The sequence below is a fragment of the Dermacentor silvarum genome, chromosome 3 (genome assembly GCF_013339745.2).
Source record: "Dermacentor silvarum isolate Dsil-2018 chromosome 3, BIME_Dsil_1.4, whole genome shotgun sequence".
Taxonomy (NCBI): domain Eukaryota; kingdom Metazoa; phylum Arthropoda; class Arachnida; order Ixodida; family Ixodidae; genus Dermacentor; species Dermacentor silvarum.
This window is the reverse complement of record NC_051156.1, coordinates 120,516,576-120,530,086: the sequence shown is the minus strand read 5'-3', so window position 1 is coordinate 120,530,086 and position 13,511 is coordinate 120,516,576.

The window sequence follows — 13,511 nt, the reverse complement described above, 5'->3', positions numbered from 1 at the left end:
CTGGCTGTTCACACTCCCGCCTCGATATCATTGCTGCAAAACGGTAGCTTGTAGCATGTCACTGGCCGCTAGCGGTGATATCAATTCACATCAACGCGCACAGCTACATCAAATGACCCATCAAGCTCTGCAGCTGCTGAGATATCGGCTGTGACGTAGACTTCCATAATGCACAGGTCATGCTTGTATTAAATCTAGGCGGTGTTGGCTGAGCGTTCGGATTTATACGCCAGTTTTATCATTTTTTTGTACGCTAGCGAAGCGGGAGTGCCAACAGTTAGCGGAAGAGCGCCCCTCCTTTCCCCTCCGGTTTCGGCAGCGCCATCCACGTATGACGCTATCTAGGTTTTGAGGCTATTTTCCACGCGCTCCCGTGTTCGAGCTCATATTGCTCACGATAGTACTTTTAATGCGGCATGCTTGCCGAAAGAAGGTGTACAAAAAGAAGCGCCAACGGCGTGATCCGCAGTCCTTTATAAAGGAACGCCGTGATCAAAGGGCGAGTGAAAACATATCAGCGCACATGCGCGAAACAGATTATCGTCCGGAACAGGTGAGCCAGACTTGGGCGCCGGCTGATAAGCGGTGCGCAAACGCAACAGCTCTGACTGAATGGGAACACAATTATGGAAACACTGCAAGTTACTGTTTGTTGGGTAGTTTCCCGGCAGAAAATTATTCCATATTTAAGCATTTCCGCGAGTACGCTGCAGGTGTGTATACGTCGATGTGTCATGGGCTTCACGCGTTGGCACAGGATAGCTATGTTTGACGCTTGCGCACATATTAGCTTGCATGAAGACTTTTTTGTATACAGTTCGCTTTCAAAGCCCGCATCGCGAGAACCTGTCTGTATTCTATATTGAACTATAGAACCTGTCGTGTTCTATATTGCAAGGCAGATATACGCAGATATTGCAATGACGAGGTTTCTTTTTAATCGAGACATCCCAATCAGACGCTGGCTTTTACTATATATACATATTCATCTAAAGAACAGTATGCCAGCTCTTCCAGTCATAGGTAATGACTGTGCCTTGTAGTAATAAAGGGCTGCGATTTCGTGGCGCAACTTTGCGCTCTATCCTACGTCACTCTTACCACCCACTGTGAATGGCCGGCTATTCCAGTTCATAACACGGGCGGCGCGTCGGTCAAACCACTGACGAAGAGCAAGAAGGAATATCATCGCTAAACAAACACGGCCTAGGGTTCAAAAGACTTTTCATGTGCTCAATATTTTTTTTTCATAATCCAATGCTCTTTTGCTTTATTACATATTTGAGTTTCGGTGATTTTTCTGGTAGTCTTATGTTTGCTGCATTCCCGCATGGAATCTCACTTGTTACAACATAACTGTGTAACCTCCTGAGATATAATGGAAAGATTCGTACGAGACGCGCATTAATGTAGCTGCTAGTGTGAGGCTCTTTGCAATTCAGTATTACACTGATATGACAGGTTTCCAGATTAACATTGCAATAAATTATTCATTGCAGTTGAAGGCTGTGCGGATTCTGGGGGCATCCCACAGGAACCTGCAGCACTGCTGCAAGCTGGAGAGCACCACTATAAAGCACCTGATCTGCGTGCTTTTACAAAGGTGCGTACAAAACTGTCATTGCATTGTGTGTTGTAGGATATGTTTCTGTAATATGCAATCATTTTACTGTGTGTGCCATTTTCATGATTTCTAGTAGCTAATCACTTGCATATCACTTTTGGTCATCTGGTGGGCGCTCAGTTTAATGAACTTACCTTTAACTAGCCTCCTCTGAACTAAATATAACCCTGACTTGAGTAACTGCATGATAAACTCTGTACAGACTGTATATTAATCTAGTCAGTTTGCCTTTTTAAGATAATCGTTGAGAAGCATGAGGTCTCGAGATGTGTATCTTTTTGTCATTTTTATTATGGAGTATTGTGAAGCTCACTTCTCACACTATTGCCTGTGCGCCTATATTGTTCCCTCTAATCACTCACACTTATGTATTGCGTACCGTACTTCATCTCCTAAAATTAGCATAGAAACAGCAAGATTTTCGTCTTTATTAGGTAGCTGCTGAATCCCTAGCCACAGTATGAGAAGGTAATTCCTCAAGCATATAACTAACCAATAACCTTTTAATGTGACAAGTTCAATATGCACCCGAAGTGCAGGTTGGCTTCAAGCAGAAAGCTCGTCTCCTTTGTATTTTACAGAAATTGGAGGTGGTAACGCAAACTGCTAAATCACAACAATCCGCACAGCACAGTAGTTGCAAGCCACCACGACAATGCAGCTGAATGCTGAGTGTTCGCCGTTACATTGGCACTTTTTTTTCTGCGGGCAGTAGCAAGCCACGACAGTCTAGCTGAACACTGAGCATTCGCCTTTACATTGGCATTTTTTTCAGCGTGTATCTGCCCTTCTCCAGTTGACATTGGATAAAGCTTGTTCTTTGCTGTCACTTATCTGAAATGCAAACAATCCGTTTTACCTTTTCTTTCATATTACTTGTCAGCTGCCTAATACACAAGCTTCCAGTGACATGGTAACAGTCCTGACTACTGCCCAGAACATATGTGCATCTGTGGTTTGTGGTACCACATGCTCACTACCTCGGATTTACTGAGATGTCACAAGGAACCTTCTTCATGCTCAAGCTGCCCTGCACTTGGTGGAAATATTGAAATAGTCACTTTTTAATATAATAATTTGTTGTGGTTTTAGCAAATTGAGTTTTGAAACTGTGAATAATGCGCACTAGAGGGTCTATAAAAATGTTTTCTACCACCTAAAGACATGGTTTAGGCAAAAAAGTGCTTTGCGCATGTCATCACATTTATTGAGTTCGGCATCACTCGCTGAAGCCATTCTAAAAACTTTGAGTATCTTTACTGCAACTGATTTACAGCTACTTTATACAAGTGTACGATTCCTACATGTAACACATGCATATTATGTGCAGCAGTTTTGCTTCAGCAATGCTTCAGTCACTTCTTGGGTGGCGTTCCAATACCCACAAGGACGTCACCCAAAAAGAAGCTTTGCACCCCAGAGGTGTGAATGCCATTCTAAGTATGTGTGGCAAGGCAGTCAGTTGAAGTATTCGTTTTGATTGTGGGTCATTTGAAGTCAAATTCTTGTGGATGACTGCATCATGCTATCTTGACCAGATACAATTTATAAGGCTAACTATTATTGCATTTTTCCTCCTTTAGGCTTGCAGCAAGAGGGATATCAAGAACATGGGAGATATCCAGACCACATTATAGTCACTGCTTGCTTGTGGCTTCTTAGGGCATGTATGAAAGGGTTGGAAAATAAACATCAGTGTTTGAAAAGATTGGTGTGTTTCACTAACAGGTACACACTTTTATAGGTTCAAGGTTGCATCAGAGCACTACCAGATAATTTAAAAAAAATGCTGGAAAAAGTCGATAAATGCCACCAGGATGTTTCTAGGGCGAGCAACAGAAAGTTGGAAAAAAGCTACAAGAATGTTTCTAGAGCAAGCAACAGAAAGTTGAAAGAACGTTACAAGGATGTTTCTAGGGTGAACAGCAAAATGTAGGAAAAAAGTTACTAGGATGTTTCTAGGTCAAGCAACAGAAAGTTGGGAAAAAGTTACAAGGATGTTTCTAGGGCGAACAGCAAAAAGTAGGAAAAAAGTTACTAGGAAGTTTCTAGGTCAAGCAACAGAAAGTTGGGAAAAAGTTACAAGGATGTTTCTAGGGCGAGCAGCAAAAAGTAGGAAAAAAGTTACTAGGAAGTTTCTAGGTAAAGCAACAGAAAGTTGGAAAAAAGTTACAAGTATGTTTCTAGGGCGAACGGCAAAAAGTAGAAAAAAAGTTGCTAGGATGTTTCTAAGAAGTAAAAAGACGCCCTGCTTTTAATGTTTGAAGGATGTTCATTCATAGTTTCAAGAAAGTTTGTAAATGAAATTTTAATTGAATATCGGTGGCCAATAGTCGACAGGATGTTGGTATGAAGTACTTAGGAAGTTTAAAAACGGTTTGAGAACTTTCAATAGACCGTTCGTAGGTTTTAGTAACATTTGTGTAACAAAATTTAATTGAAAGTTACTAGAATTTTTTGTAAGGGCAGGCTGTCCCCTCTATAATGCACCAAACATTAAAATATGCAAATGACACGTAGCTGGACAGAACCAAGGTAATCTTGTTTGCCGTCGCTTGGAGATACACAGATTAAGTTCTGCATTGCGCCTAATTATTTAAATATACCTAATTTTTTATTAACCAATTTCTCAAATATTAAAATGCTATAAAAGCTGTCAATGAGAAAATTTCAGAGCGACATGGAAAACTAACCATACAGCTTTCTGTTGCTCAATAAGTGCTGCATAAAACTTTTACCGAGCGTGAAAGACGCCTGAGAATACATCCAAAATTCCCGCACGACTGGCCGCTCGACGAAATTTTGGTGTATTCGCGGGCTTTTTTCATGCTCGGAAAAAACCCTTTCCTGTAGCACGTATTAAGCAGCAGAAAGCTGTATCGCGAGTTTTTCATGTTGCTCTACGATTTTTTCATCGACGGTTTTCATCTAATTATAATATTGAGAAGTATATTATTTCAGACTAATTATGCAATTAGGTGGACTGCAAAAATATTCTCAGTATCTTGAAGCGACGGCAAGCAACGTTACCTTGGTTCTGTTCAGCTACCTGGCATTTACATAATTTTAAATCTAGGAATATGGTCATAGGGACACCATGTATATTGACTGTGCGTGCAATAAACCATTAGTTGATAGCGCTTCGTCCATCACCTTCTTATGTCCTGTGTTTGGAGCTGTTACTCTTCTTTTATGCAACATATCCGAATCGGCCCAAATTCGCACTTCATTACCGGCAATGTGTCCGCCTTACGTGAGTTGCAGCGTATGTGAGCCAGAGCATGTGTGCACCCCAAGCGGAATTCGATTGTGTAAACTACTGACGTTATCCGACATTAGTAAGCCCTACAATGGTCTTAACTCACTGAAGGTCGTGTTTGAACTGTTGGTCTCATGGCATTTACATATACTGTGGCATTTTGTGATGACGAGAAGGAAAGGCGCTGTATTGAAAATCAAGATCCGTAAATGAGCACCGTCATAAATTTGCAAGAAAGGCGATTTCCCTGGTGTTCAGGAGCGATATCGAAGATACACTCACGCACCTGTCACCGTTTCTGTCGATGCAGAAAGCCTCATGTACCTCACGCGCGCGCTGGTCACAATAACGCCTCAGTCTACTTAGTCTAACGCCTTATAATTGTCTACTAATGCGTAAGCAATGTTTGGCTCGGCTGTGACTTCGCTCTCGCTCAGTTCGGCTTACTTGCTTTTCCTAGCTTATGAGCGTCTATACCCATGTCTTTCCCGAAGGCAAAGAATGCTTAGGATTTAGTAGACAACTGTCAGATTATCTCGCTGCGTCAGGCCCCTTAAAAGCGATCGCACCAACTGAGCCGGAACTGAGCGGGTGAAAGAGAACACCAGCTGCCACAGTAGCGGGTGAAGTGTTGCGTGAGGGCAGGCTGCATCGCCGCAGAGCCACGTTACCCGCGCTGTCCCTCTGGCAAGCCTCTGTTATGCGCGCGTTCCTTGTCCGCGCAAGCTCTCGCCTGCGTTTTAACTGCGGCTCGTAAAGGCCCAATCACACCGACGACTTCAGGTGGTCGCGTGACGATTTTCGACTGGCGACCAAAAAGCGACTGAAGGCGACCGATGTTCACACCGGCAAGCCCGGCTGAGCGCGCCCCGCAAGTCGCAATCCCGGAGATTATCGTTCTCAGCGAGAACTGCAGGAATCTATGCAGTTCGCGCGAACTTTGCTGGCACTGTTAAATGAGTTTCGCGTTCCGGCAACAGCCATGGATTTTTATTCGAGCGAAGAGGAAAACGTTGTCCTAGTGCCGATGGGTTCTGCCGTGGTGTCAAGTGTGGCAGTGCGGAAGCCTCCGATGAAAACGCGACGCTCACGACGCGCTCACTTGCCCTCAACGAAGTCACAACTCGAAGGACGCCCACCAGTGCTCAATTGTACATTCGGCCACCCCGAAATCTCATGTTGGCCCGCATCAAAATTTGAAATTGTCCCATCCTCAAAATTAAGTTGGTCCGCCTCCAAATTTCAAAGTTTACCCAAGCCCACACATTTCAGTTGTGCCAACCCGAGTAGGCTCACCCCTATGTTTGAGTTCGGCCACCGCCACCCCAAATTTCAAGTTGGCCAGCCCCATATTTAAATTGGTCCACTTGCATATTTCAAGGCGGCCCACCCGCAAGTTTCAGTCTGCCCACTCCTTAATTTGAAATTGTCCCACCACCAAATTTAAGCTGCCCAACCCCAAATTTTAATTTGGCGCAACCCCAAATTTCAGTTTGACCGACCTCACCCCCAAATTTCGAGTTGTACCACATCCACATTTAACTTGGGTCACCCCGAAATTTTCGTTGGCCTACCCCCAACTTTCAAATTGGCCCACCCCTGCTATAAGCTTTCGCATGCATTTTCTATGGAGCCCTATGTACCTCAATGAGTATCCTCTTTTTATTTTTGTTGAAATTGTTCTTATCGTTATAAAGCTACCATTCATTGACATTCACACTATTACAGCGATCAAATACCTTTACAAATTACCAATTTTTGTGCACATACAAGGCACTACAGTTTTCGCATGGCGGCGCTGGTGTACTCGCCAAAGAATTTGGGCCTTGAAAAAAAGATTTACAGATACTTGCGAATATCTGTGGGAACGCAGCGACAAATCTAGGCCTTAAGTTTAGCACAGAGAAATCAGGGATTATGATCTGTTATGAACACACGAGTAACTTCGTGGTGTCAATTCAACAGCAAGTAATACCCATAGTGAAGCAATATAAGTACCTCGGCGTACACATAAACGAAGGAAAGAATTACTCAAGCAACCACCAAGATAATCTGAAAATAAAGGGGAAGCGGAATGCAGCATTAATGAAACACAGAGCACTGTGGGGCCACAATAAGTATGAGGTGGTGCGTGGAATCTGGAAAGGAGTAATGGTGCCAGCGCTAACATTCGCAAATGTCATTATATGCTTAAAATCGGATATATTGGCGGGTTTGGAAGTTAACCAAAGATCAGTAGGCCGGTTGGCTTTGGGAGCACACGGTAATACGACAAATGAGGCAGTGCGTGGTGACATGGGTTGGGCCGCTTTTGAAGTCAGAGAAGCACAAAGCAAAATTAGTTTTGAAGAAAGGCTCAGGAACATGGATGAAAATAAATGGGCGGTTAAAATGCACAAGTATCTCTACATGAAAAGCGTGGACAAAGAATGGAGGAAGAGGTCAAGGAAGTTGGCAACCAAGTACAGGATAATCGAAACTGTAAATAGACAACCAGGGGTCATCAGAAAGAAAGTGAGAGAAATAGAGACCGTGAATTGGATGCAAAGAATGGAAACGAAAAGGACAATGGAGATTTACAAGAATGAGAAGAAAGAAATTAGAAGGGAAAATCTGTACGATAACACAAAGGGCAGTGCCTTGCTATTTGAGGCTCGAGCCGGTTGCCTAAGGACGAAAACATATCGGAACAAATATTCGGAACTAGATCAGACATGTGTATGCTGCAGTAAAGATCCAGAGACCACTAAGCACCTCCTAATGGAATGCGACGGGATCCACCCAGCGAGAACCGTAGGTAACGTGCAACTCCCAGAAGCGCTTGGGTTTAAAGTGGAAGGAAACATAAACAGATCAGCCGTAGAGATCAGCAAGAGACGATTAGAGTACTGGTGGAAAAAAAGCAGGGAAAAGATGGATACCACCTGATCTCTTAAAATCATAGGCAGCGGTACAAGGTAAATTTTTGAAAAAGAAAAATAATGAGAGGTATACAAAAAGGCTAGATAAAGAACATGTATAGTATACCTGATTAAATCAAGCAGGCTACGTGACTATTTGTCGCCGCCCCGTTTCAAAGGGGATGCCAATAAATCATCATCATCATCAAGAATGCTCACGCATTATTAAAGCCTTAAAACCGCATCTAGAGTAATGCGCTGCCTACACATTCCTTCATTAAATTGGAATGTTATCTGAGGTGGTTGTTGACACAAGGGCCGGTTTGGCCGATGTAGTAATGACCGCATGAACGGCGTATTTTATATACAACATGTTGATCCAACCAACAAATTTATTTCTGTGTTTCTCTTCCCACATGCGTAGCGCCCTGTCTTCTCTATTCATTTTCTGGCCACATCCTGGAAAACTTTTTTTAAGGAATGAATCAACCTTAATGTCTGCCTTTCAAGCTACCTTTTTAATTTGATGATGCACTTGGGCCAAATAAGGAAGAAGCACGGTTCGCGACTGCGAGGTTTCTCTTTTCGATTGTATATATCTTTACCAGTGCTCGGCTGTTTTCGTTCGTCTCCTTCTTATGTCCTGTGTTTTGCGCTCTTATTCGTTTTTTGTGCAGCAATGGCAAAGGCAAAGAATAAACGAACTAATATGTGTACTCAGAAGATTAAAAGATTAGGAATATGCTTCATTGAGCATCGAGATGGACCGCGTTAATCATGGCGTATTCTTTTTTTTATGACAACCTGGTGTTCATATACGTCCAAATGCTGAAACTTCGCTGACGCGCTTTCTTGTGTCTTGTATTTGCAGTAAATACACCAAAAATCCACTTTGTTGGCCTTTAGATATGAATGGAAAGAAGTCTGTGCGTGTGTGTTAGTTTGATTGGACGTAAATATCACGACAAAATATAAAGTGCTATAGGTAAAGTAGTAGGTAAACTTAGTGCCCTCTACTCTGGAATGGTTAAATAAGCAGGAATTCACAAGAGAGTAAAGGGTAGTGTGCTGCTAATTTTCATTACTTACAGTGTTTCTCTGACTACGGTTTAACAGATGTTACTGCATACTAAATGAATTACCGAGAACGGATTTCAATATACCTTTCAGAAAGGTATTAAGGTTTCGTCGCAATATAATCCGGTACATCTCCTTGAATATTGAAATTTTGAGCACATTGATAATTTCTAACTATAATACTTGCACGTTATTTTCATACGTTATCATTCTCGTCACAGTTTTTCGAAGTTCGTTAAATTTACATTTTACAACTGACGACAAAGGTTTTCGTGGATTGCTCGGTGAAGATGTGAAACATATACTCACTTAGGCCAGACCCACACCAACGCATCTTTTGAAGATCTCGAGCGCCAAGACTAAAACTCCACAGACACACGCGCAGAAGCTGTTGAAATAGCCACATGCCTAATAATAAGGATGTTACCGATCCGGTGCTTCAGGTTGCTGTCGTTTTAAATACGAAAAGAAACGCTTCCCAGTATTCAGCATTCGACAAGAATGATATATTGAATTCCTTGTGTGCTCAGTCGTGCTTTCTATGCATGCCTTCGAAATGACAAATGATGTTTGCCTTCGAAGTATCCAAGCTGAATAAGGCACCATTTTTCCATTGCTGTCCACTGATGACAATATACGTTTTTTTTTTCTTTTGAGGAGAAACACCTTTAAAATTGGCCACATGAGGTCGCTTGCTAAAACCCTTGTGTAAAGAAAACGCTTTTTAGCATTACAGCTTATACCTTTGGAACCGTGCTACCCACACGCCTTACTTTGGTATTGTTGAGTTGAGAAAAGAAGCCATCCCACGACCATGAGTGTGTTTCGTGAACATATTGCGCCATTGCTGCTTGACAAATGACGCAATCGGAGCGAAATATTTACCTCTTGGTTGCCGTTCAGAGGAGCAAAGCTTGGTAGTATGCTTATCGATCCGAGTGGGAGTGGTGCACTCGAGAAAGTTTACTCAGCCATTGTTGTTATAATCATCAAAAGCGAAGCAGTGCTCAGCAGGAGTAATACGGCCTACAAGTGTACAATCTGTTCAGAACTTTCACGCTTGCTCGGGTATAGCGCCCCCGTGTTTGCGACGCAGGATCCATAAATGGCGTGAACAGTCTCGGGCCGCAAGATAGAGGGATACCAATGCGCATACGCCACCTCTGACCACACCTGTCCCACTATGAATTCAATGCGAGCACAACTTCAAGAATACTCCGCAGCAGCCCCCACCAGCGGTATCACAGGTTAAAGGGACACTAAAGGCAAATACTAAGTCGACGTGGACTGTCTAAATATTATTCCAGAAACCTCGTAACGCTTGTTTCGTGCAAAGAAAATACTTAGTTTACGAGAAAATTGCATCTGCAGGGCCCGAAAACCTTTACGGACACTCAAATCTCCCGCCATGCGAACCAAGGAGTGGTGATTTGTCATACGCCACCAGTGCCCTTTGGTTATGTGCGACTGTTTTCAGAACTAATGCCTACAGGGGCGGGGCCTCGCCTCGATGACGTATGACCATTTTCTTTTTTATTCCTCTCTGTTTGGCGGCGCGGTTGGTGTGCGGCGCCTCAGTTCGGATTAGCTCATTCCACGGAAGCGAGAAGTTGGCACGCGTATCATATTCGCGGCGTGCGTTGTTTTGTTTTGCTTGTGAAAGCGCGGAATGCAACGATGAGCGAGCCTCCTCACCAACAGAAGTAAATCGAAAAGTACCTCTCATTCCACGTGAGCGAGAAGGTGAGCGACTACTATACATAGTTTGCACGTGATGACATATCCGCCGCCTGCCCCGACCGTCCGCCATCGCTAGGCACCTCGCTACTAGCCACTGGCCGGCTGCGTTTGTGTTCGGCGTTCGCTTCTACGTGTCAGCGCCGCATGTTTGCTCTCGTGAAAGCTTTGCGATGGCAAAAGTCAGGAGCCCTGAATTCTGCCCTTCCTACACGGACATACTAGCTGTACGTTGGTGTGGGCACCAGTTCAGCCCCCGAGGTGCTCCCGGCCACGACGTACGTGGATATTATTAATTATCTTGTCCCGTCCACGAGCTACGTCACGCTGAACGAAATAAAGGCTTGCAAATCGCTGAAGGCGCACGATTACTTCACGAGCGGTTGGGTGAGGAAGGTTGCAGCGAAGCGCCTGTCGTCGGGTCTTACCATCGTCCTCGGCGAGGTGAGTCAATGAAAGTTCCTTGGCGTGCGGCAGAGAAAACTATCTCAGTATTTTTTGTGCTGCTCCATTCAGGGACAGCTTTCTTGCCACAAAGGTTCACCTATATGCACTTTTTCCCCAAGCTTCAAAACGTGTGTTCGCTTCTTTCTGGGAGGTTTGGTGTACAGTTCGGTGCATGTCCGTGCAGGCGAATTTTGTTGCGTTAAATAGAAGTAGCCTATTATATTGAAAGCATGCAGGCATTCAAATATTGCGTAGCATATCGCTAAGCAAAGCACACATACCAAGAAATGACGAGGCGAGGCAGTTTGCAGGCCGTTAAAAAACAAAATTGGGGTTTTCCGTGCTAAAATCACGATCTAATTATGAAACACGCGGCAGTGGAGGGTTCCGGGGTAATTTTTAGCGCCCGGAGTTCTTTAACGTGCACTACAACACAAGCACACGGCCCTCTTTCAGAGCGGTAAAAACGATAATGGGTGTGCGAGCAGGCGGTCACCAACCTGTACGGGGGCTTTCGCTGCCGCCCTCTTACGATCATGCGTGATGTGCAGTGTTTTGGCATGCTATATACTCGCGCGAAACAAAGTGACGACACGCACGTTGTTCAGGTCCTTCCCATTTATCCGGGAAAGCCACAGGCACCGACATTTCTCCGACAGCATTCTTGTGCGTTCGCACTGCCATGTTATTACTTTTGGTGCAGACCTAGACCCGGTTGCGGCAGTGGTACTTCTTGTGCGGCAACCGAAAATCGCGCACATTGGCATGATCACGACGCGAGAAGGAACTTCGTATCAACAACGAGTCAGCGCGTGCAGCCTGCTCCAGCACGCTTCCGCAGGCGCGCAGGTGCCTAAAGATGGCGGACAGGCTCGCGGACCGGTGCGGAAGTGACGCGCGTGCAAACTATGTCTATACAGGGTGCCACACAACGCCATACGATCATCGAAAACATGGTCTCTTTTGGCGCCGGCCAACAGATGGCGGCAATGGGAGCATGAAAGTGCCGGTAAAATTACAGGTGCTACTATTTTCCCGTCTTCAGCTGTCGGCATGTCGCTACATGTGCGTGCGCTCTGCTTTAATGCCGGCCGATGTGTAGTTTATTCGCTTGTACGCTTTGGCGACAGAAAGTATGGTGCTTTTTCTGTGTAATAATGATCCAAAACCCCTGGGACCGCGTAATGTAGCGTGCAGTACCTTTCGTGTGTTACGTCGATGATTATCGTAGTTAAGCCCGTTCGCACTTTCTTTGTTCCCGGCTCGTGAAAAGCCTCATTTACTTTTGCTGCGCTCGCATCGGATCACAGTGCACGGAAGAATTTGTTGAAAGCCGTGCTATCACGCGCTGTAGTTCATACATAATTCGACCGTGTTTACGCTGGATGGGCCGTGCACCGACGGTTCTTGCCGCGGTACCTGTACGGTGCCGCGGAACCTGTGACACGAAGGAGCGGTTGCCGAGTACACTTGAAAGGTAAGTCCGTCGCTTGCGCGAATTTTTGTAGTCCGTGAAGTGTCCATTGTTATACAGATCGCAAGATGACTAGTAAAACGACAAAAATGATAGATGTGCTTTCCGAATGTTCGTTGTTTTGTGGCAGTTCAGATATAGCATACGGTTTCATGAAAATTGCCCTGAAACGCGTTAATGTTGGCTGAAGCTTTATTGTTTTATTTGCTTTCTTCTATGAAGTGTGCTAGCGCCAGGGATTGTTTGAACTGAATAGGCACAAAAATTCAAGCAGGAAAAGTTACCGTTTGTGTCCTTAATTTCTCAGCGAGAAATAGCGTATACATATTTTAGAAGTACGTCGATGTGTCGTCTTCACGACTGCGTGAGATGGCACCCGATCGCTCTGTATGACGCATTGCCAAATCTTAGCTTATATCCAAATTGTTCTATTTACAGAATGTCGTCAGACAGCCTGCATTTCATGTGTTCGATGTCCTCTGTGTTCTCGTGTATTTGTAAAGGTTTCTGATTTTACTAAGACGCCGAGATTTCAACAGCAATGTTTCTTTTTAAATGAAATATCTTTTTTTCTCTCTCCTGAAAAGGAGGGGGTCTGTTCTTTTTCAGCGCATCGTCCTTTGGGACAGTGCTTTGTAGCACCGCATAAAGGAATTAGGTTTTGGAACGCTTTTCATGTGGTAAAAAATTTTCTTCGTAGTACAATTCACATTTCACTTACTACAGATCTGCGTTTGAGGGAAGCTTTTGATGTTAGATTTATGTTTGCTGCAGTGCCATTTACGTGTTAAATAACCGTCTGTGATGTAATAATCGGACATAATTGTACAGCCAGATTCCGCTTCCTGGAGCTGGTTGTACGAGATTCTTCACAATATAACATGACCTTGTTCAATTGCAAGTTTGCACTTTAAACAGAGATAGCAGTAAACTGACATTTCTTATATTTTAGGAAAGTCACGATTTTCGTGAGCTAGAGGCATCTCTATCACT